The following is a 21,851-nucleotide window of genomic DNA, read 5'->3' as shown; positions in this document are numbered from 1 at the left end:
ACCTGCCTTGTTGATAGTGCTGTTAAGAATGCAGAACAGCGCTTTATTATAGACAGACTTCTCCCCATCCTAGCTACTGTTGTATCAATATGTTTTGACCATGACAGTTTACAATCCAGGGTTACTCCAAGCAATTTAGTCTCAATTTGCTCAATTTCCACATTATTCATTACAAGATTTAGTTGAGGTTTACGGTTTAGTAAATGACTTGTCCCAAATACAATGCTTTTAGTTTTTCAAATATTTAGGACTAACTTATTCCTTGCCACCCATTCTGAAACTAACTGCAGCTCTTTGTTAAGGGTTGCTGTCATTTCAGCCGCTGTGGTAGCTGACGTGTACAGTGTTGAGTCATCCGCATACATAGACACACTGGCTTTGCCATCCAGGACCTATATACAGTGGGAAAAAAAGTATTTAGTCAGCCACCAATTGTGCAAGTTCTCCCACTTAAAAAGATGAGAGAGGCCTGTAATTTTCATCATAGGTACACGTCAACTATGATAGACAAAATGAGGAAAGAAATTCCAGAAAATGACATTGTAGGATTTTTAATGAATTTATTTGCAAATTATGGTGGAAAATAAGTATTTGGTCAATAACAAAAGTTTCTCAATACTTTATTATATACCCTTTGTTGGCAATGACACAGGTCAAACGTTTTTTGTAAGTCTTCACAAGGTTTTCACACACTGTTGCTGGTATTTTGGCCCATTCCTCCATGCAGATCTCCTCTAGAGCAGTGATGTTTTGGGGCTGTCGCTGGGCAACACGGACTTTCAACTCCCTCCAAAGATTTTCTGTGGGGTTGAGATCTGGAGACTGGCTAGGCCACTCCAGGATCTTGAAATGCTTCTTACGAAGCCACTCCTTCGTTGCCTGGGCGGTGTGTTTGGGATCATTGTCATGCTGAAAGACCCAGCCACGTTTCATCTTCAATGCCCTTGCTGATGGAAGGAGGTTTTCACTCAAAATCTCACGATACATGGCCCCTTGCGTGGAGCCCCAGATCGAGGGAGATTATCAGTGGTCTTGTATGTCTTCCATTTCCTAATAATTGCTCCCACAGTTGAGTTCTTCAAACCAAGCTGCTTACCTATTGCAGATTCAGTCTTCCCAGCCTGGTGCAGGTCTACAATTTTTTTTCTGGTGTCCTTTGACATCTTTTGGTCTTGGCCATAGTAGAGTTTGGAGTGTGACTGTTTGAGGTTGTGGACAGGTGTCTTTTATACTGATAACAAGTTCAAACAGGTGCCATTAATACAGGTAACGAGTGGAGGACAGAGGAGCCTCTTAAAGAAGAAGTTACAGGTCTGTCAGAGCCAGACATCTTGCTTGTTTGTAGGTGACCAAATACTTATTTTCCACCATAATTTGCAAATAAATTCATTAAAAATCCTACAATGTGATTTTCTGGAGAAAAAAATTATCTATTTGTCTGTCATAGTTGACGTGTACCTATGATGAAAATTACAGGCCTCTCTCATCTTTTTAAGTGGGAGAACTTGCACAATTGGTGGCTGACTAAATACTTTTTTTCCCCACTGTACTTGGCGGTGTCAGAGGAAGGCCCAAAATATTGTCAAAGACTCCAGTCACCCAAGTCATAGACTGTTCTCTCTGCTACCGCACGGCAAGCGGTACCGGAGTGCCAAGTCTAGGTCCTTAACAGCTTCTACCCCCAAGCCATAAGACTGCTGAACAATTAATCAAATGGCCACCCGGACTATTTGCATTGATCCCCCCCCCCCCCCCCCTTTGTTTATTATCTATGCATAGTCACTTTACCCCTACCTACATGTACAAATTACCTCGACTAACCTGTACCCCCGCACATTGACTCTGTACTGGTACCCCCGGTATATAGCCTCGTTATTGTTATTTTATTGCGTTACTTTTTTATTTTTTACTTTCGTTTATTTAGTCAATATTTTCTTAACTCTATTTTCTTAAAACTGCATTGTTGGTTAAGGGCTGGTATGTAAGCATTTCACGGTTGTATTCGGCGCATGTGACAAATAACATTTGATTTGACATTCGCAAAAGTGATAGAATTGCTGTCTTTTCAGAAAGAAATGAAATAATTCAGAATAGTCTACTACACCATGAGAAGGCCTATAATTTAGCCACAGATGATCAATATTTATTTATTTATAGCCTAGCTGAGGATGTAGCCCAATAATGAAATCTTTATTTTTATCATATGTTAGTGTTATTTTCTACCTGATGTTGATTTGCATTTGTTTACTGAAATCACTATAGCAACGCATACTGTCGTGCTGGCTTGCTTTGGTCATCACCATCTTTCTTGCTTTATTTTTATTTGATTGCAGAAACACCAGTATACATACAAGAAGTATACTAACAGACAATGATAACAATATGCTAGGGGGTACAACAAATTACAGATTATACAAAGATCTTCAGAGACACACACGTATTGATTGTTTTAACTGCTTTCTTTTTGGAAGAATGTAGAATGGTCTTAATGTACAGCTCGAACTTCTTATAGAAAACATGGAAGAGTGTGTTTTTTATTAGTGAATATGACATTTTTCCATTAGCAAAATTAGATTCAAGAGGTAAAATTGTTTTCCTTTATCCTTATTATAGCTAAGGAAACCCAGCAGTACATTCTCCCATAATAAACAAAAGTCATCAAGAATATTAACAATTATAAAACTACAAATATCTTTCCATCTGTAAGGGTTGGTGTGAGGTGTGACCCAGGTGCGGTGCAGGATAGACCGTAGGGAGTAGGAAAGGATGGTGAAACAAGGATCTTTACTGGTGGTCCCGAAGCCAGGATACAAAACAATGGACTTTACACGAAAACAAATGAGGAGCACATACAGTTGAAGTCGGAAGTTTACATACACCTTAGCCAAATACATTTCAACTCAGTTTTTACAATTCCTGACATTTAATCCTAGTAAACATTCCCTGTCTTAGGTCAGTTAGGATCACCACTTTATTTTAAGAATATGAAATGTCAGAATAATAGTAGAGAGAGTGATTTATTTAAGCTTTTTATTTCTTTCATCACATTCCCAGTGGATCAGAAGTTGACATACACTCAATTAGTATTTGGTAGCATTGCCTTTAAATTGTTTAACTTGGGTCAAACAGTTTGCGTAGCCTTCCACAAGCTTCCCACAATAAGTTGGGTGAATTTTGGCCCATTATTCCTGACAGAGCTGGGGCCTCATGTATCAATCTTGCGTACGCACGAAAACACGGCGTACGCCAGCTTTCACGTTCACGGTCAGATGTACTAACAGTGAAATTAACGTAAGAATGTGCGTTCTTCCACGTAAACTTCAGGCCTGGCGTACGTACATTTTTGTGATGTTTGTCCGTTGGCGACTCATAGAGGCAATAAAGTGAAGTGGCAAACATTACACTACGAACTGTTCTATCGCACCTGCCAGATATTGCTTATAATTTGTAATTGATAAATGATTTGCCATATTATTGTCACACGAGTCTTATTAGAATATTCTATTAATTATGCAATTAAGTAAGAACATATATAAAGGATGTGAAAATTGATACAACCCGTCTAGCAATGGCAGCTTTGGCTTTATTAGAAGACATTTTCAATGGACAAATCCGGAGAGAACGAGTTTTTAGGGACCACTGTGATTTTCTGGCCCACGACGATGACTGGCTCATCAGCCGTTTCAGATTTCCAAGGGCTATACTCTTGGAGCTCTGCGCTGAGTTGGGTCCAAATTTGGAAAGAGAGACAGTGAGGAGCCACGCATTACCCGTTCCTTTACAGGTGCTTACTACACTTGGTTTCCTAGCAACCGGTTCTTTCCAAAGAGAACTGGCAGACCGCTCAGGAATAAGCCAGTCGTGTTTGAGCCGTGCAATGCCACCTGTATGGGACGGCATCATCCGCTTGTCTACCAGGTATATAACGTTCCCATACGATGCAGGTGACCAGCCAAACATCAAAGCGCAATTTGCAGCGATAGCCGGTTTTCCTAATGTAATCGGAGCGATCGACTGCACACATATTGCTATAAAGGCGCCATCTGAAGACGAATTTGCATATGTGAATCGGAAACATTTCCATTCAATAAATGTGCAGATTATATGTGATGCACAAATGCGCCTAACAAATATTGTGGCAAGGTGGCCTGGGTCAACCCATGATTCATATATCCTTACAAACAGCATGGTTGGGATGAGACTCCAAGCTGGCAGGGTGCGCGATGGGTGGCTACTTGGTAAGTTATGCATTTAAATGTATGGTTCTATCTAAAAGTAAAATGTTTGTGTCTGTAATTATTATTACTGCCCATCAGGAGACAGTGGTTATCCACTAAAGACGTGGCTGTTAACCCCCCTCACCAACCCACAAACTGACCGAGAGCGCAGATACAATGATGCCCATTCCCGCACTCGGTCAGTTGTGGAGCGGGCGATTGGGCAGCTGAAATGTCGGTGGCGCTGCCTTGACAGGACCGGGGGGATGCTGTTATACCGCCCTGACAAGGTTTGCCGCATCATACTGGCCTGTGGAGTGCTGCACAATGTCGCGCACAGGCATGGCATACCCCTTGGTGAGGTGGGGGCACCGCCAGATGACCCTGACCCAGGACCAGTATATGTGCAGCACAATCAACAAGCCATTCAGGCCCGTCAACGTGTAATTGCGACAATATAAATGGTACTCAGACACAAAGTTCATTTTTTGACCAATTCTTTTAATGAATGGCTTATTTCTGTGAGTGCGTCAGTGACATTTTTAAGGTGACTGTTCATTTCTTCAATGGCCCTAACAATTTGTTGTTGTGACTCCAGAACAGCATGCGTCAAGACACGGCCAGATGGACGGGCTTCAGCACTGGGGGGAACATTAGAGACACGGGAGACGCTGGACTGAATGGGCTCTGGCTGCTCAGGTGGTGCGGACTCTGAGTGCGTGCCAGTGGACGTTCCTGCGGTTCCTAAGTCCAATTAAACACAGGCACATCTTAACAGTAATTTGAGTCTGTTCCTTATTAATGGGTACACGCATTTGCAATAAAAGCAGTGGATACGTGAAATCTCTGGTGTACCTTTTGCTATATTGCATGCATTTTAAAATTAAACGGTGGCTGGCTATGTATATCAAAGTTAAGGAAATAAATCTGAGTCACCTTGCTGGCAGTCCTGTAGTATATCCGAGTCTCCTACATCAGCGGATACGATTCCAGAGATTAACGTGTCTCCTACAATAGAGGCAACTCTCTGATCAAAGGGTGCAAGTTCATCGGTCCCTGTACCACCGCCTGTTCTGCCCACACTTTGTCGGTGCGCAGCAGTTCTCCGCTTAACTTCCACCTTTATGTCTGACCATTTCTTCTTCAGTTCATTTACGGTGCGACTCTCAGATCCCACCGCGTTGACGGCATCAGACAAACTCGCCCACTCTTTTTTCTTTCTTTTGTTATTAATTCCAGAGGACAGATTTCCAAATAAAATATTTTTTCTTGTTTCTACCTCTGATAGTAGCACCTCTAATTCATTTTCAGTGAAATTTCGTTTCTTGCTTGCTTTAGCCATGTTCTTGCAGGTTTCTTTTGCCAAATTGGACTAATTACCATATTTAAATTGATTTAATTGAGGGAGGAGACAGGGTGTGGTGTGGTGCTCGTGCATGTGCGCTCAATTTCGCGTTGATTGGGATGTACAAAGAGAATGTATGTGGAATGCTGCGTACGCAGAGATTCATACATCAGATTTTTTTGGTGCGTACGCACATTTATGGCTTTGTCCGTACGCAATGTTTTAGTATGAATTCAACGCAAGTCTTTGTACATGAGGCCCCTGGTGTAACTGAGTCAGGGTTGTAGGCCTCCTTGCTCGCACACACTTTTTCAGTTCTGCCCACAAATTTTCTGTAGGATTGAGGTCAGGGTTTTGTGATGGCCACTCCAATACCTTGACTTTGTTGTTCTTAAGCCATTTTGCCACAACTTTGGAAGTATGCTTTGGGTCATTGTCCATTTGGAAGACCCATTTGCGACCAAGCTTTAACTTCCTGACTGATGTCTTGAGATATTGCTTCAATATATCCACATAATTTTCCTTCCTCATGATGCCATCTATTTTGTGAAGTGCACCAGTCCCTCCTGCAGCAAAGCACCCCCACAGCATGATGCTGCCACCCCCTTGCTTCACAGTTGGGATGGTGTTCTTCGGCTTGCAAGTCTACCCCTTTTTCCTCCAAACATAACGATGGTCATTATGGCCAAACAGTTCTATTTTTGTTTCATCAGACCAGAGGACATACAGTGGGGAGAACAAGTATTTGATATACTGCCGATTTTGCAGGTTTTCCTACTTACAAAGCATGTAGAGGTCTATAATTGTTATCATAGGTACACTTCAACTGTGAGAGACGGAATCTAAAACAAAAATCCAGAAAATCAAATTGTATGATTTTTAAGTAATTAATTTGCATTTTATTGCATGACATAAGTATTTGATACATCAGAAAAGCAGAACTTAATATTTGGTACAGAAACCTTTGTTTGCAATTACAGAGATCATACGTTTCCTGTAGGTCTTGACCAGGTTTGCACACACTGCAGCAGGGGTTTTGGCCCACTCTTCCATACAGACCTTCTCCAGATCCTTCAGGTTTCGGGGCTGTCGCTGGGCAATACAGACTTTCAGCTCCCTCCAAAGATTTTCTATTGGGTTCAGGTCTGGAGACTGGCTAGGCCACTCCAGGACCTTGAGATGCTTCTTACGGAGCCACTCCTTAGTTGCCCTGGCTGTGTGTTTTGGGTCGTTGTCATGCTGGAAGACCCAGCCACGACCCATCTTCAATGCTCTTACTGAGGGAAGGAGGTTGTTGGCCAAGATCTCGCGATACATGGCCCCATCCATCCTCCCCTCAATATGGTGCAGTCGACCTGTCCCCTTTGCAGAAAATCATCCCCAAAGAATGATGTTTCCACCTCCATGCCTCATGGTTGGGATGGTGTTCTTGGGGTTGTACTCATCCTTCTTCTTCCTCCAAACACAACAAGTGGAGTTTAGACCAAAAAGCTATATTTTTGTCTCATCAGACCACATTACCTTCTCCCATTCCTCCTCTGGATCATCCAGATGGTCATTGGCAAACTTCAGACGGGCCTGGACATGCGCTGGCTTGAGCAGGGGGACCTTGCGTGCGCTGCAGGATTTTAGTCCATGACGGCGTAGTGCGTTACTAATGGTTTTCTTTGAGACTGTGGTCCCAGCTCTCTTCAGGTCATTGACCAGGTCCTGCCGTGTAGTTCTGGGCTGATCCCTCACCTTCCTCATGATCATTGATGCCCCACTAGGTGAGATCTTGCATGGAGCCCCAGACCGAGGGTGATTGACCGTCATCTTGAACTTCTTCCATTTTCTAATAATTGCGCCAACAGTTGTTGCCTTCTCACCAAGCTGCTTGCCTATTGTCCTGTAGCTCATCCCAGCCTTGTGCAGGTCTACAATTGTATCCCTGATGTCCTTACACAGCTCTCTGGTCTTGGCCATTGTGGAGAGGTTGGAGTCTGTTTGATTGAGTGTGTGGACAGGTGTCTTCTATACAGGTAACGAGTTCAAACAGGTGACGTTACTACAGGTAATGAGTGGAGAACAGGAGGGCTTCTTAAAGGAAAACTAACAGGTCTGTGAGAGCCAGAATTCTTACTGGTTGGTAGGTGATCAAATACTTATGTCATGCAATAAAATGCAAATTAATTACTTAAAAATCATACAATGTGATTTTCTGGATTTTTGTTTTAGATTATGTCTCTCACAGTTGAAGTGTACCTATGATAAAAAATTACAGACCTCTACATGCTTTCTAAGTAGGAAAACCTGCAAAATTGGCAGTGTATCAAATACTTGTTCTCCCCACTGTATCTCCAAAAAGTACGATCTTTGTCCCCATGTGCAGTTGCAAACCGTAGTCTGGCTTTTTTATGGCGGTTTTGGAGCAGTGGCTTCTTCCTTGCTGAGCGGCAAGTTTTACTGTGGATAAAGATACTTTTGTACCTGTTTCCTCCAGCATCTTCGCAAGGTCCTTTGCTGTTGTTCTGGGATTGATTTGCACTTTTCGCACCAAAGTACGTTCATCTCTAGGAGACGGAACGCGTTTCCTTCCTGAGCGGTATGACGGCTGCGTGGTCCCATGGTGTTTATACTTGCGTACTATTGTTTGTACAGATGAACGTGGTATCTTCAGGCGTTTGGAAACTGCTCCCAAGGATGAACTAGACTTGTGGAGGTCTACTATTTTTTTCTGAGGTCTTGGCTGATTTCTTTTGATTTTCCCATGATGTCAAGCAAAGAGGCACTGAGTTTGAAAGGTAGGCCTTGAAATACATCCACAGGTACAACTGACTCAAATTATGTCAATTAGCCTATCAGAAGCTTCTAAAGCCATGATATCATTTTCTGGAATTTTCCATGCTTTTTAAAGGCACAGTCAACTTAGTGTATGTAAACCTCTGACCCACTGGAATTGTGATACAGTGAATTATAAGTGAAATAATCTATCTGTAAACAATTGTTGGAAAAAGTACTTGTGTCATGCACAAAGTAGATGTCCTAACCGACTTGCCAATATTATAGTTTGTTAACAAGAAATGTGTGGAGTGGTTGAAAAACGAGTTTTAATGACTCCAACCTAAATGTATGTAAACTTCCGACATCAACTGTAGGTCTCCAAAAAACAGGCTGACAAAAAAACAATATGAAATACTAACTCTGACTGGAAAAACACAATGACACAGGGAGAACACTTTTCGAGTACCTGTAACTCCGTCACGTGATCCGACACTGATACGTCCAGCTTGACATCCAAGGAACTAGCAGAGAAAACTGAGCAAGGGAACACAGGGAAGTGAGGGCATAAATACACAGGTGAATCAGATAGCCACAGGTGACACCAATAGGCAGATAATTAGTCCCGACTGTGAGTGAGGAGGTGCCTATGGTGGTCGGAGGATGACACCTAGTGGGTTGCTTAGGAACTGCGACCCACTCCTGTAACAGCCATCAGTTCTTTACATGTAGACAATGCCAAATTAAATGCAAAACTATTTCTGGATGCTCAACACATAAAGTACAGTTAATGTCTTTTTTGAGTTTCTTCAGGTAATGATTCGCAGGGTAATACTTATGGATAATTCTGAAAGAGACCTCTTTGACTTTGTTAACAAGCAGGTATTTGTGTCGTAATAACCAGACCTTTTTCCAACAGATATTATTGACAAATGTATTCCAGTAAGTTGTGACATAAGGAATTTATACAACATCCATTTGAAATAAAGCACATATAGATCTGTTGTTCTGAGGAAGCAAGGAGAAACACATTTTTCCTATTGGAGAGTCAACTGGACAAAGCGAGGGTATCTCAAGAAGGTGAGGTCTGGTTACACCTCTAAACAACATGAGAGTTCCAGATGGAATAGCATCAAACCTTTCTTGCTTTCTTGTCCGCTATGCCGACTGGTATGATGGTTTTTGCGTCCCTCGTCTAAATGCAGCATTAGCCACGTTATGACTGACTTGTGATCATTGCCCTTGCTAGTTTGATTGTATTGACATTCCCAGCCTTAATAACATTTGTCCGTTTTTGTCCAAAATATTGAGTCATTGAAACTGAAACAGTGCATCCCGAATGACTAGAGGCAGCCAACAATGTACCAGGCCAGCTGTGATTTACAAACTGATAGCAATTTTTTGGGACTACCAAGAAATGTATTGGTGAATTATATGAATCATGCATTGAACAGCATCCATCTATTCTGCCAACAATGTCTTACTGTATGTCATGGAAGTTTGAGTCAAATAGAACCTATTTTTAAAACCTCTTATAAAGTTGGTTTTGTAGCAGATTTTTGACTGATATGATTGTCTGTTTCACAAAGTAGTTAAAACACTTTAAAAATCAACCTATAACCATGAAAAAATTGCAAATCTCCAATGTAAGCCCAAAAGGTAGGCTACCATTATGTCAGATCGTGAAATGCACGTTCAAATTGATTTTTACCTGGCCAAATGATTGGATGGCCTGCACATAAAAAAAAAATATTATAATCAGCATGGACCATGACACGCTCCCCACACAATTTATTGTTTCTGCAGTGAGGATTCACACTCTAGATAATTATTTTGTAACTTATCTGCAGAAAAACGTTGTTTTGAGCTCAAAAATCAGTAGTATCAGTATGCAAATCAGGGAGCCAAATGATCCGCACTTTCGGTTCCTGAAGTTCACCAAAAAGATCCGTTCAAAAAGAGCTGTTTGTTCGCGAATGACCCATCACTACTGACCGTTGTAAGATTCGCGCGAAAGGGTCTCAAAACAAATGTGTGACAGTTCTGAGCTTGCTAGCTAGGAAGGTAAAGTCAAGTTTGCTTGTTATTAACTAGCTTAAGTAAAGTAGGCTATTATATCTAGATATAAAGTCATCTAGCTCGTACTACACAAATACCTTATTTGTTGCAGTTGTCTGGCTTTTTTGGTGGACATTAAACTAGCTGCTAGCTAGCAGCTAACGGTAGCTAACTCCGTTCCGTACATATGTGGGCAACCGCGGCATTCAAACGAGGCTGCAATGAAAACTAATGGGACTGCAGCGACTGTGTTGGCATCAAAATCCGGGGTGTGAACTAAGTTTCGATTCAGCATTGATTGACATGGTAATAGCCCAATAGTATTGGAGAAAAGTTGAAAAAACTGACCCCGCTAACGCTGTACGTTAAAGTGTGACATGGCACAACGTAACGTACGGCATGCATTATTCAACTCATTCTGTACCGTACAGCCTCTTTCCACCAGGTGTAGTGCTTCTCTCGCAGATAAAAAACAAGAAATGATCAATGGTGAGTGTAAAGTTAATTACTCGTGAGTTAATCAATAGTTAATTCAATCAATTGTTAATTTTTCGTGTAATCACTGCGAGCCATCATGACTCTCAACAAACGTGACACCCAGTTTAATTGTGAAGATAAATTTAGTGCCGCCCTAAAAACCCTATTCAAATTCGATACAAACCTTCAAATAGGTATGTAATGAGACATTATATAAACTCTTATAGTGTTTTATTTACATTTTAGAGGTGATAAGTTGGACAAATCGGGTGAAAAAAGCCGGTTCCCCACACGACATATCTCCCCCTTTCACTATCACACAGTAGCTTTCGCTTCCCCACCCGCCATTTTTAACAAAACACGGCGGAGCTCCATTGCTTTCTTCAATCATGCAGAGACGGGCAGCATGAAGGTCTCGTCATTGACTTTGCTGGAAAGGGGAGAAATTGTGCTTTACAATGGTATTCATATTACAGTTGACCTGGAAGTATTATGTTTTTGGGGCACTAAAATAAGGTCAAATGTACGGAAGTGCGTTAGCTAACTGACTAACATAGCTTGCTAAATCCATTGTCACGCTAACAAGAAGAGCGAGACATCTGTTTTCTCCAATTTGGGAGAAAGGAGCGAAGGCTGCCTCGAAATTGCCGCAGTTCTATTTAGTTGGCTTGTTGAAATACACTTGTAAACTAGCTAGCAAAGTGATGGCCGAGAGACCCAAGAACCTCAATCTACCCAACGCTGTCATCACGCGCATCATCAAGGAAGCGGTGAGTGCATACAAAGAACATTTTCTACACACATATATATTTAAAGTAGGCTAACGTTACCACACTGTAATATGTGCATAAGTCACCAAAGTAAACAATGGAACAAATGCCTGCCATTCCCATGACCTTTAATAATGCAAATACTTAACTATCACATTTATATACTATATCTTGAACCAGTAACCGTGGCGGCAGGTAGCTTAGTAGTTAAGAGTGTTGTGCTAGTAACCGAAAGGTCGCTGGTTCTAATCCCCGAGCCGACTAGGTGAAAAATCTGTCGATGTGCCCTTGAGCAAGGGACTTAACCCTAATTGCTCCTGTAAGTTGCTCTGGATAAGAGCGTCTGCTAAATGACGCAAATGCAGTATTAGGCTGGACAATAGAACGAGTCAAATTTCAACCAAGGCTGAAAAACGGCTAAAGAACGTTGGTTGAGCTGGAACACTAGCACGAGGCCATAGCAAATGAATTGAAACTGACCTTCACTGAGCCTCTTTTGACGGGAATGATCCATAGAATTCAATTTTCCCTAAATGGCACCAAAAAATGTATACCTTTTCATTTTACTACTACAATCGGTTCTTAGGATGAAACCGAAAAATAACTTGTGTAGAAAGTAAACATCCGCACCTCGATTGTGCCAAGTGTGCGTATGTCTGCATAATGAGGAAGTAGGAAATAAATGGCAACTTCTGACAATGGGGGGAGCTCAGCGTTCCAAGGGCAAAAAGTATTTCGGGGCTAGCGTTTAATGACAACGGAGTACGCTGCCCAGCCTTACATAATTAGAAAGAGGAGATTATCCTGATTAAAATGATGTCCTACTTGAACAAATCTAAATATACACATTGCGAGATATTTGGCAAAATATACCAGCATGCCTCTCCATAGGAAAACATTAGGGGGAGCTCAGCATTCCAAGGGCAACAAGTATTTCGGGGCCAGCGGTTGATGACAACGGAGTACGCTGCCCAGCCTTACATAATTAGAAAATTGAGATTATCCTGATTAAAATGGTGTCTGACTTGAAAAAAATCTAAATATACTCATTGCGAGATATTTTGTGAAATAAACAGACATACCTATATTTCCCCTATAGGAAACAATGGGACGACCTCAGAGTTCCAAGAGTATTTTTTGTTGTTGTTGACGTTTTAACTACCAGTAATTGGTAACCGCATTGTAAACTGCCCAAACTTACATAATTAGAAATAATATGGTTAAGAACTTCAAACCATTAAAATACATACATTTTGAGATATTTGGCGAAATAGACATGTCCCTATTTCCCCAAAACAATGGCAGTCTGAAAGTTCTAAGAGCAGTCTTTTATTTAACCACCTTACCATTTATCTGCTGTTATTTGCCTTTTTTTGTGTTAGAAATGTTGTGGTTTGAACTAGGTCTCTATGTGAAAGCGTGGCAATAACTTATTAACTTCTCATTATTCACAGATGTACTTTTCTGATGGCATGGCAGGCAGGCAGCACACCTGAATTTCAGCAAAGCAACGGCTCTTTTAAGAGCTACCAGATTTATTTAAAAAACCACATTTTCTGTGTCCAGTGTCTGTGTTTATATGTTAAGTGGGTGTTACTTTGGCATATAATGTTACCCATGTAAAGAAAGTGTTTTTAAAACAATTAACTAAATCTATGGTGTTTTTTGTATATGCGAATGGCCCATCAGTTTTATTGTTATGCTGTAAATGTTTATTTTATGGTTGTAAGTGATAAAATGAACTAGCAAATATTTTATTTTTAGCAATTCTGAGTAATTACTACTTCAGTAAGGATATACACTTTATTCAGTGACCTTAGGTATAGAAACTTTGATGGTCTGATCAGATTCAGAAGATCAGTTTTCTCCCTGGATACACCACTCCCCCCATAGCCTATAACTGATGCTTCGTGGTCTTATGCTGCCATCTATTGGAAATATTTAGCAATTAAAAGTTATTAATTCACATAAAGACATTTTTATTTATTTATTTTATTTAACCTTTATTTAACCAGGTAAGCCAGTTGAGAACAAGTTCTCATTTACAACTGCGACCTGGCCAAGATAAAGCAAAGCAGTGCGATAAAAACAACAACACAGAGTTACATATGGGGTAAAACAAAACATACAGTCAATAACACAATAGAAAATATATATACAGTGTGTGCAAATGTAGTAAGTTATGGAGGTAAGGCAATAAATAGGCCATAGTGCAAAATAATTACAATTTAGTATTGGTGAAGCAGCTGAGAAATAAAGTGTATCCAACTGCTGGACTTTACCAGTCAGGTTTAGGGTTACTGTTAGGGTTAGGGTTACCATTACAGCTGTAGGTGCATTGTGTTCCCAGTCAGGGTTAGGGTTAGAGTTACAGTTAGGGTTACCATTACAGCTGTAGGTGCATTGTGTTCCCAGTCAGGGTTAGGGTTAGAGTTACCGTTAGGGTTACCATTACAGCTGTAGGTGCATTGTGTTCCCAGTCAGGGTTAGGGTTAGAGTTACCGTTAGGGTTACCATTACAGCTGTAGGTGCATTGTGTTCCCAGTCAGGGTTAGTGTTAGAGTTACCGTTAGGGTTACCATTACAGCTGTAGGTGCATTGTGTTTCCAGTCAGGGTTAGGGTTAGAGTTACCGTTAGGGTTACCATTACAGCTGTAGGTGCATTGTGTTCCCAGTCAGGGTTAGGGTTAGAGTTACAGTTAGGGTTACCATTACAGCTGTAGGTGCATTGTGTTCCCAGTCAGGGTTAGGGTTAGAGTTACAGTTAGGGTTACCATTACAGCTGTAGGTGCATTGTGTTCCCAGTCAGGGTTAGGGTTAGAGTTACAGTTAGGGTTACCATTACAGCTGTAGGTGCATTGTGTTCCCAGTCAGGGTTAGGGTTAGAGTTACCGTTAGGGTTACCATTACAGCTGTAGGTGCATTGTGTTCCCAGTCAGGGTTAGGGTTAGAGTTACAGTTAGGGTTACCATTACAGCTGTAGGTGCATTGTGTTCCCAGTCAGGGTTAGGGTTAGAGTTACAGCTAGGGTTACCATTACAGCTGTAGGTGCATTGTGTTCCCAGTCAGGGTTAGGGTTAGAGTTACAGTTAGGGTTACCATTACAGCTGTAGGTGCACTGTGTTCCCAGTCAGGGTTAGGGTTAGAGTTACAGTTAGGGTTACCATTACAGCTGTAGGTGCACTGTGTTCCCAGTCAGGGTTAGGGTTATAGTTACCGTTAGGGTTACCATTACAGCTGTAGGTGCATTGTGTTCCCAGTCAGGGTTAGGGTTAGAGTTACAGTTAGGGTTACCATTACAGCTGTAGGTGCATTGTGTTCCCAGTCAGGGTTAGGGTTAGAGTTACCGTTAGGGTTACCATTACAGCTGTAGGTGCATTGTGTTCCCAGTCAGGGTTAGGGTTAGAGTTACAGTTAGGGTTACCATTACAGCTGTAGGTGCACTGTGTTCCCAGTCAGGGTTAGGGTTATAGTTACCGTTAGGGTTACCATTACAGCTGTAGGTGCATTGTGTTCCCAGTCAGGGTTAGGGTTAGAGTTACCGTTAGGGTTACCATTACAGCTGTAGGTGCAGTCAGGGTTACAGTCAGTGTTGGGTTAGAATTACCGTGACCATTACAGCTATAGGTGCATTGTGTTACAAGTCAGGGTTAGGGTTAGGGTTAAGGCTAAAATAGGTTATACCTAGGGTTAGGTTTTTTAAGACAAAAAACCAGTATGGGTTTATAGCTCTCTTGCTCCTCCCTGTGGCTTTCTGTAGGTACTACATAACTCATTCGTAACACTTGCTAGGCTCATAATCTGAGGTAGCAACTGCGTCAGATCTACAAATCAATGAGCTAGACCTACCCATTTGGTTCGACCTGCGCAGCATTCTCTCAATTCGATGCCTATGAACAAATAGATATTGACGCATATCAAATTACCCAGCATCCATTTAGAAACAACAAATCATCCAAAACAAAGGTTATTTCTTAATAAAAAAATGTATTCTGGCTGTTTAAATCGGCTACATCTTGAAAAAGAGGACAGGGACATGCATTTTGTTCAGGTTTACATATTTTTCTGGAAATAAATATGGTAAACCATGACCAGAAAATGTTTAACGTTGGATGGCTATTAGCCAGCCATCATTAAAACTGTGGGTCACAACAATGTGTACCCAAGTGAACAGTGATTATGCTCATTAAGTAGCTGTAACTTTCATAATAATAATAATAATAAAAATAATAATAAAAATAATAAATTACATGAGGTAAGCCTCTGAGTCCAACATTGTGACGTAGAACAATGGACTGGTAATAGAATGTTCAGAAGGCAGGTTGGTGCCACGGTGCTCAATAGAACTAATAGGAGCTGGCAGGGTGAAAAATGACCCAAAATAAGGCCTGTTTTTTCACGATTACTTCAAATTACGGCAAGCAGCATATGGTAATATTATGAAACTGGGCTCCACGGCGGATGCAATGAACTGTTTTTAAAAATGTCATGTGTCCAGCCTACCAGTATCTGGGCAAAGAAAACTTTAATTCAAGCTACCATTCACCAGCAATGCAAGCGTTATTTCAAATACGTTTGACGTTACTCACAAAATATGCCAGCAACTATCGTCATTTACTGCCGTTATGCCCAGTATGTACTAGGTCTAGGCAGTGCAGGCATATTTGGTGAATAATTAAGGTATTTTGACTGTAACGGCGAATTGTAGCTTGAATGGTAGCTTTAGGGCAGAGAGGAGATCTAGTCATACTCATCTCCTTTGCCTAGATACTGTTTCAGCTATATCTATGACATTCCAGGTCATCACCATCTTTTTTTTATACATGTCTTGAAGCTATAGAGGCTATATGACAACAAAAACATTACCATGGATGGAGTAGTGTTTTGGTGGGTAGTGGGTACCTATACCCAAAGTCTTGTGTGTTTAGTGACAACTCATGCTTGCAAATGACAACACTGCCAGCTAATCTAGTAACATTGCCCTCACCATTTGTTGTAAATAGCTACCAGATGGGGTGAACGTGTCAAAAGAAGCCAGGTGAGCCATATCTCAAGCTGCCAGTGTACTCGTCCTCTATGCAACATCTTGGTAAGAGAAACTACACACACGTGTGCAACAGGTTTGCGCAATAAATATAACACTTGTTAATTGGTCACAATACATACCTTCATACAGTCACGTGCTTTCAGCACCAGGAATATATACATATATAAATGCATTCTTCTGAGTGCAATAAATAATAATTGATTTCCTCCCTTGTGCCAACAGTGCAAACAACTTTGCCATGAAAGCCAAACGGAGAACTCTAAACGCAACAGATATGATGTATGCGATGGAGGAAATGGAGTTTGAACGCTTCTTGCAGCCTCTACGTGAATCTTTGGAGGGTAAGTGTTCAAATGATCACCTATCAACACTGTATTTTTAACCGCATGTGTGTTTTGGACACAGTGTTGAGAGCATCAATTATAATCAGTCGCTGATCGACTCACAGATCTACACTAAATAACAACACATTATGATTTGTAGATCAGTCAGTCTGCTCAGCTGGTGATCAGCATTGTGGTCAGTTATTGCAGGGACTCCGCTTGATGCTTTTTAGCCCTATAGGAACTATGTTCTAAATTTATGTGGACACTGCTTGTGTTGCATTACATTCTGTCTTGATTAGAGAACCCCACAAAATGGGAAAATTAAATTGTAACTGTCACTACAGAGGAATATGAATAGCAGAGGTGTCTGGGTGTAGGTCTAGTTCTATTTAAACCTAATTTCTTATTTCCCCTTCATTGGAACAATGCAATTTTCTGTTGTATTATGGGGTGGATATTTATAGCAATCTATAAAGCTATTGAAAATTGTGGCCAGTGTCGACTACAATTGTCCACCTCCTTGCTAACCACTGACTGAGTGAATGCTGCTTATAACTATGAATGTTGTGGTTCCAATACAACTTACAAGAAGGGCCAGAAGGGAAAGAAAGAGGCATCGGAACAAAAACGTAAAGATTCAAAGGAGCAAAAGAACGATGCAGAGGAGAAGTGCATGGTGGAAGACCAGGAAGTGGATAACGAGGTTGAAGGGGAAGAAGTTGAGAATTGAGAACTGACTGTTATCCTTCATGTAGTAGAGCAAGTCCTCGAGTCCCCCCAACAGTACATATATTTGTTGTGGCCCTGGACAAGCACACGTGATTATACTTGTCAACTAATCATCAAGCCTTTGACAAATTTAATCAGGTGTTTTTGTCCTGGCTACAACAGAAATGTGCTGTTGGGGGGACTCGAGGACAGGAGTTGGGAAACACTGTAGTAAAGCACTGATCAGAACACAGATGTGTGGTCTGAGGCCCTGTTCGAGTACTTTGAAAATGCCCTGTTCGAGTACTTTGAAAATGCCCTGTTTGAGTACTTTGAAAATGCACACATCCTTGAGTTACAGTTTTTTACGATTGCTTACACACTAAAATTAAACTTTTCCCACAATTAGCAAAACCTTACACTCAAGGAGCAAAACACAAGGCTAGATTTGCACAACTGTAAGCACATTGTCAGCTTCACACTATTTGCAAAACATTACACACAGTGATTTGCAAAACACTAAACACACTTGTACACATCAGACACAGAAGTATATCATGATGTCACTTCCTTGCAATTCCAAAGCACTGACTGTCAAATTACCACACCTATGAGCCAATCTGTTAAACAAAGCCATCAGGTGCACAAACACATGATTGCTAAATTGTAGACACACCAATCAGGTTTAAGCACTATAAAAATGCAGCAGGTAGGTTCACCTGCCTTCAACCAAAATGGAAGGAGTCAGAAGAAGAGTGAGGGTGAGAGGAGGAGTACACAGAGGAGGAGGAGGAGGAGAAGGTGGTAGAGGAAGAGGCAGAGGCCGAGCCAGAGGTCGAGGAAGACCTGAAGCAGGAGGAGAATGTGCACAAAGAAGAAGAGGACCAAACTTATCAAATGACATTCGTGCAACACTAGTGGACCATGTTGTAAACCACGGATTGACGCTGAGGGAGGCTGGACTGAGAGTTCAGCCAAATCTTAGCAGATATACAGTGGCATCTGGGACAATGTGTCATTCCACAGCTCTGCTTTGCTCCAGAACTGGTTTCAACACCATCCACAGTTGACAGTACTATACGTTCCACCATACTCTCCGTTTCTAAACACTAACGAAGAGTTTTTCTCTGCATGGCGGTGGAAGGTTTACGATCTCCAGCCCCAGGCTCAGGTACCCCTCATTCAGGCCATGGAGGACACCTGTGACCAAGTCGACGCCGCAGCTGTGCAAGGATGGATTCGACATTCAAGATGGTTCTTCCCGCGTTGTCTTGCTAATGAGGATATTGCTTGTGATGTTGATGAAATTCTCTGGCCAGATCCAGCTAAGCGAAGAGATAATGTATAGTATGTTTACTGTAGTATTTTCTGTAAAATATTGTCAGTTTTTTTCGGATTATTTTTTGTTTATTGTTATTTACTGTAATTGTAACCTGTACTGGATACAGTATTTTACGTTTGTCTGTTGTTTGCTGAGCTAACAGTGTTATGCACACTACTGTAGTAGCATGAAAACTGGGACATGTTTTGTTGTGATTCTCCATGTTGACTGATTTGGGTATATGGAGAGAAATAAATGATATTTTCCTCAGTCTGCAGCATTGGTCTTGTGTAGTGTTTGTATAGTTGCACTTTCTCTGTGTACTTCATTTACAGTACTCTAATCACTGAGAATTAGACTTGCTAAAAGTGTTTTAGGTTAGCAACAGCAGTGTGTAACTGGTTCAAAAAGATTGAAGTCATATGAAATGTGTGTGTTTCGTATGGTAACAAAATATTGTTTTTATGAAGTCGTGTATAGTTTTGACAAAAGTGTTCCATTTTGTAAATTATCTGAAGTGTTGTGCTACTTTGGTGTAGGGTTGTGCTAATTGTGTGTAGTGTTTTGTCAAACCGGGCCCTGTTTTCAAAATTGTGCTTGTTTTCAAAATTGTGCTTAAACAATTGAAAAAAACTGTAATAGGCTTGTGGAAAAGGCCCATGGAGTTGGTGGAATTGCCCTTTAATTCATGGCCGCTTGCGCAGCTGGACCAGAGCGCTTTAATTAGGTTGGGTGGAACTGTCCGACAGATCTCAACTCATTAATAGGAGAAAATCGCCACCGACCGACCTCGCTTTCTCTCCCCCAACTCTGTCTAATCCAGACATTGTGTGCGTTCACAAATCAACGTAAGTCCACCGAATCTGTTATCTTTCATCTGAACTGTCTGTTGTGATCGGGAGAGCAGGCCATCAGTTATTGTTTATAGTTATTACCCCAGAGCGCGGCTTGGAGCGCACGCGTCAAACCTATTGTGTTATATCAATGGACAATGATCACAGCCCTACAGATCATCATGGGACAATTATGCCATTGATATATGGTTAAAGGAATTCCTCTGTCACCTGACCTGTGACCGCCTTCACTATTGTCAGTCATCCTACCTGTCTGGCTACAAACAGATTCCAATCATCTTTCAAGGCTGTTCTACACAGCCCCACGGGGGGCCAGTATAAAAAATATATATATATATATATGTATTCACTAACTGTAAGTCGCTCTGGATAAGAGCGTCTGCTAAATGACTAAAATGTAAATGTAGATGTCAGATCAGTGATTATTTCAATGAAGGGGGCTTTTTCAAAGTATGCAAATAGGACCTTGCAGGGATGTAACGATTCACCAATATGCATCAGTCCCCGGTTCAAACATTTAAGATTTGAGTGCATCAGTTTGCGGGACCCCAAACCGATCCAAATAGCCCAACTGTAGCATTCATCGGTCAGAAAATCGGTTAAAATATTAGGAACTGCTGGTTCACCATTTTTTTGCCCGAATTACTTTATACCTTCCGAAAATACCGCTCATCTTTTGTGACAACTGTGTCCTCTCCTTCAGTGTTGAACCAAGCATTTAATTATGTTGACACTTATCTACATGTCATTTTGAATTCTGAACAACCCTAAGCAACATCAGTAGCCTAGTCAAACTGCGTGCTGACCAACGAGATGTAAGCCTATTCCTGATCTGGCATATCTGCGGGTCACCTTCAGCATTCAAATATCTGTAAAATGGCTTGCACAATATTAAGCTTTATTACTTGAGTGACAAGCAATGTAAACTGAACAAAAGTATAAACACAACATATAACAATTTCAAAAGATTTCACTGAGTTACAGTTCATATGTGGAAATCAGTCAATTGAAATAAATTAATTAGGTCCTAATCTATGGATTTCACATGACTGGGAATACAGATATGCATCTGTTGGTCACAGATACCTTTAAAAAAAATGTATGGGTGTGGATCAGAAAACCAGTCAGTATCTGGTGTGACAACCATTTGCCTCATGCAGCATGACACATCTCCTTTGCATAGAGTTGATCAGGCTGTTGATTGAGGCCTGTGAAATGTTTTCCCACTTCTCTTCAATGGCTGTGCGAAGTTGCTGGATATTGGCGAGAAATGGAACACGCTGTCGATCCAGCTCATCCAAAACATGCTCAATGGGTGACATGTCTGGTGAGTATGCAGTCCATGGAAGTGGGACATTTTCAGCTTCCAGGAATTGTGTACAGATCCTCGCGACATGGGGCCATGCATTATCTTACTGAAACATGAGGTGATGGCGGCGGATGAATGGCACGTCAATGGGCCTCAGGATCTCTTCACGGTATATCTGTGCATTCAAATTGCAATCGATAAAATGCAATTGTATTCGTTGTCCGTAGCTTATGCCTGCCCATACCATAACCCCACCGACACTATGGGGCACTCTTTTCACATTGACATCAGCAAACCGCTCGCGCACACAACGCCATACACATGGTCTGCGGTTGTGATGCCGGTTGGACGTACTGCCAAATTCTCTAAAACGAGGCTTATGGTAGAGAAATTAAGATTCAATTCTCTGGCGGACATTGCTGCAGTCAGCATGCCAATTGCACGCTCCCTCAACACATCTGTGGCATTGTTTTGTGACCTTATTGTCCCCAGCACAAGGTGCACCTGTGTAATGATCACGCCGGTTAATCATATGCCACACCTGTCAGGTCGATGGATTATTTTGGCAAAGGAGAAATGCTCACTAACAGGGATGTAAACACATTTGTGCAGAAGTTGAGAGAAATGTTTGGGATGCGACTCCCGAGTGGCGCAGTGTT

General features: G+C 41.4%; 1 pseudogene across 1 annotated transcript; it reads left to right on the top strand.

The window, feature by feature from the left end:
- The first annotated feature begins 11,561 nt into the window (after window positions 1–11,561).
- Window positions 11,562–17,730, top strand: LOC311099363 (DNA polymerase epsilon subunit 3-like; annotated as a pseudogene). The gene is made up of 4 exons: window positions 11,562–11,627; window positions 16,631–16,716; window positions 16,897–17,015; window positions 17,582–17,730. The product of its transcript is annotated as a DNA polymerase epsilon subunit 3-like (transcript).
- The last annotated feature ends 4,121 nt before the right edge of the window (window positions 17,731–21,851 follow it).

The sequence above is a fragment of the Coregonus lavaretus genome (assembly GCF_964263955.1).
Source record: "Coregonus lavaretus genome assembly, chromosome: 24".
Taxonomy (NCBI): domain Eukaryota; kingdom Metazoa; phylum Chordata; class Actinopteri; order Salmoniformes; family Salmonidae; genus Coregonus; species Coregonus lavaretus.
The sequence above is the reverse complement of the archived record's forward strand: the minus strand, read 5'-3'. Positions and strand labels throughout refer to the sequence as shown.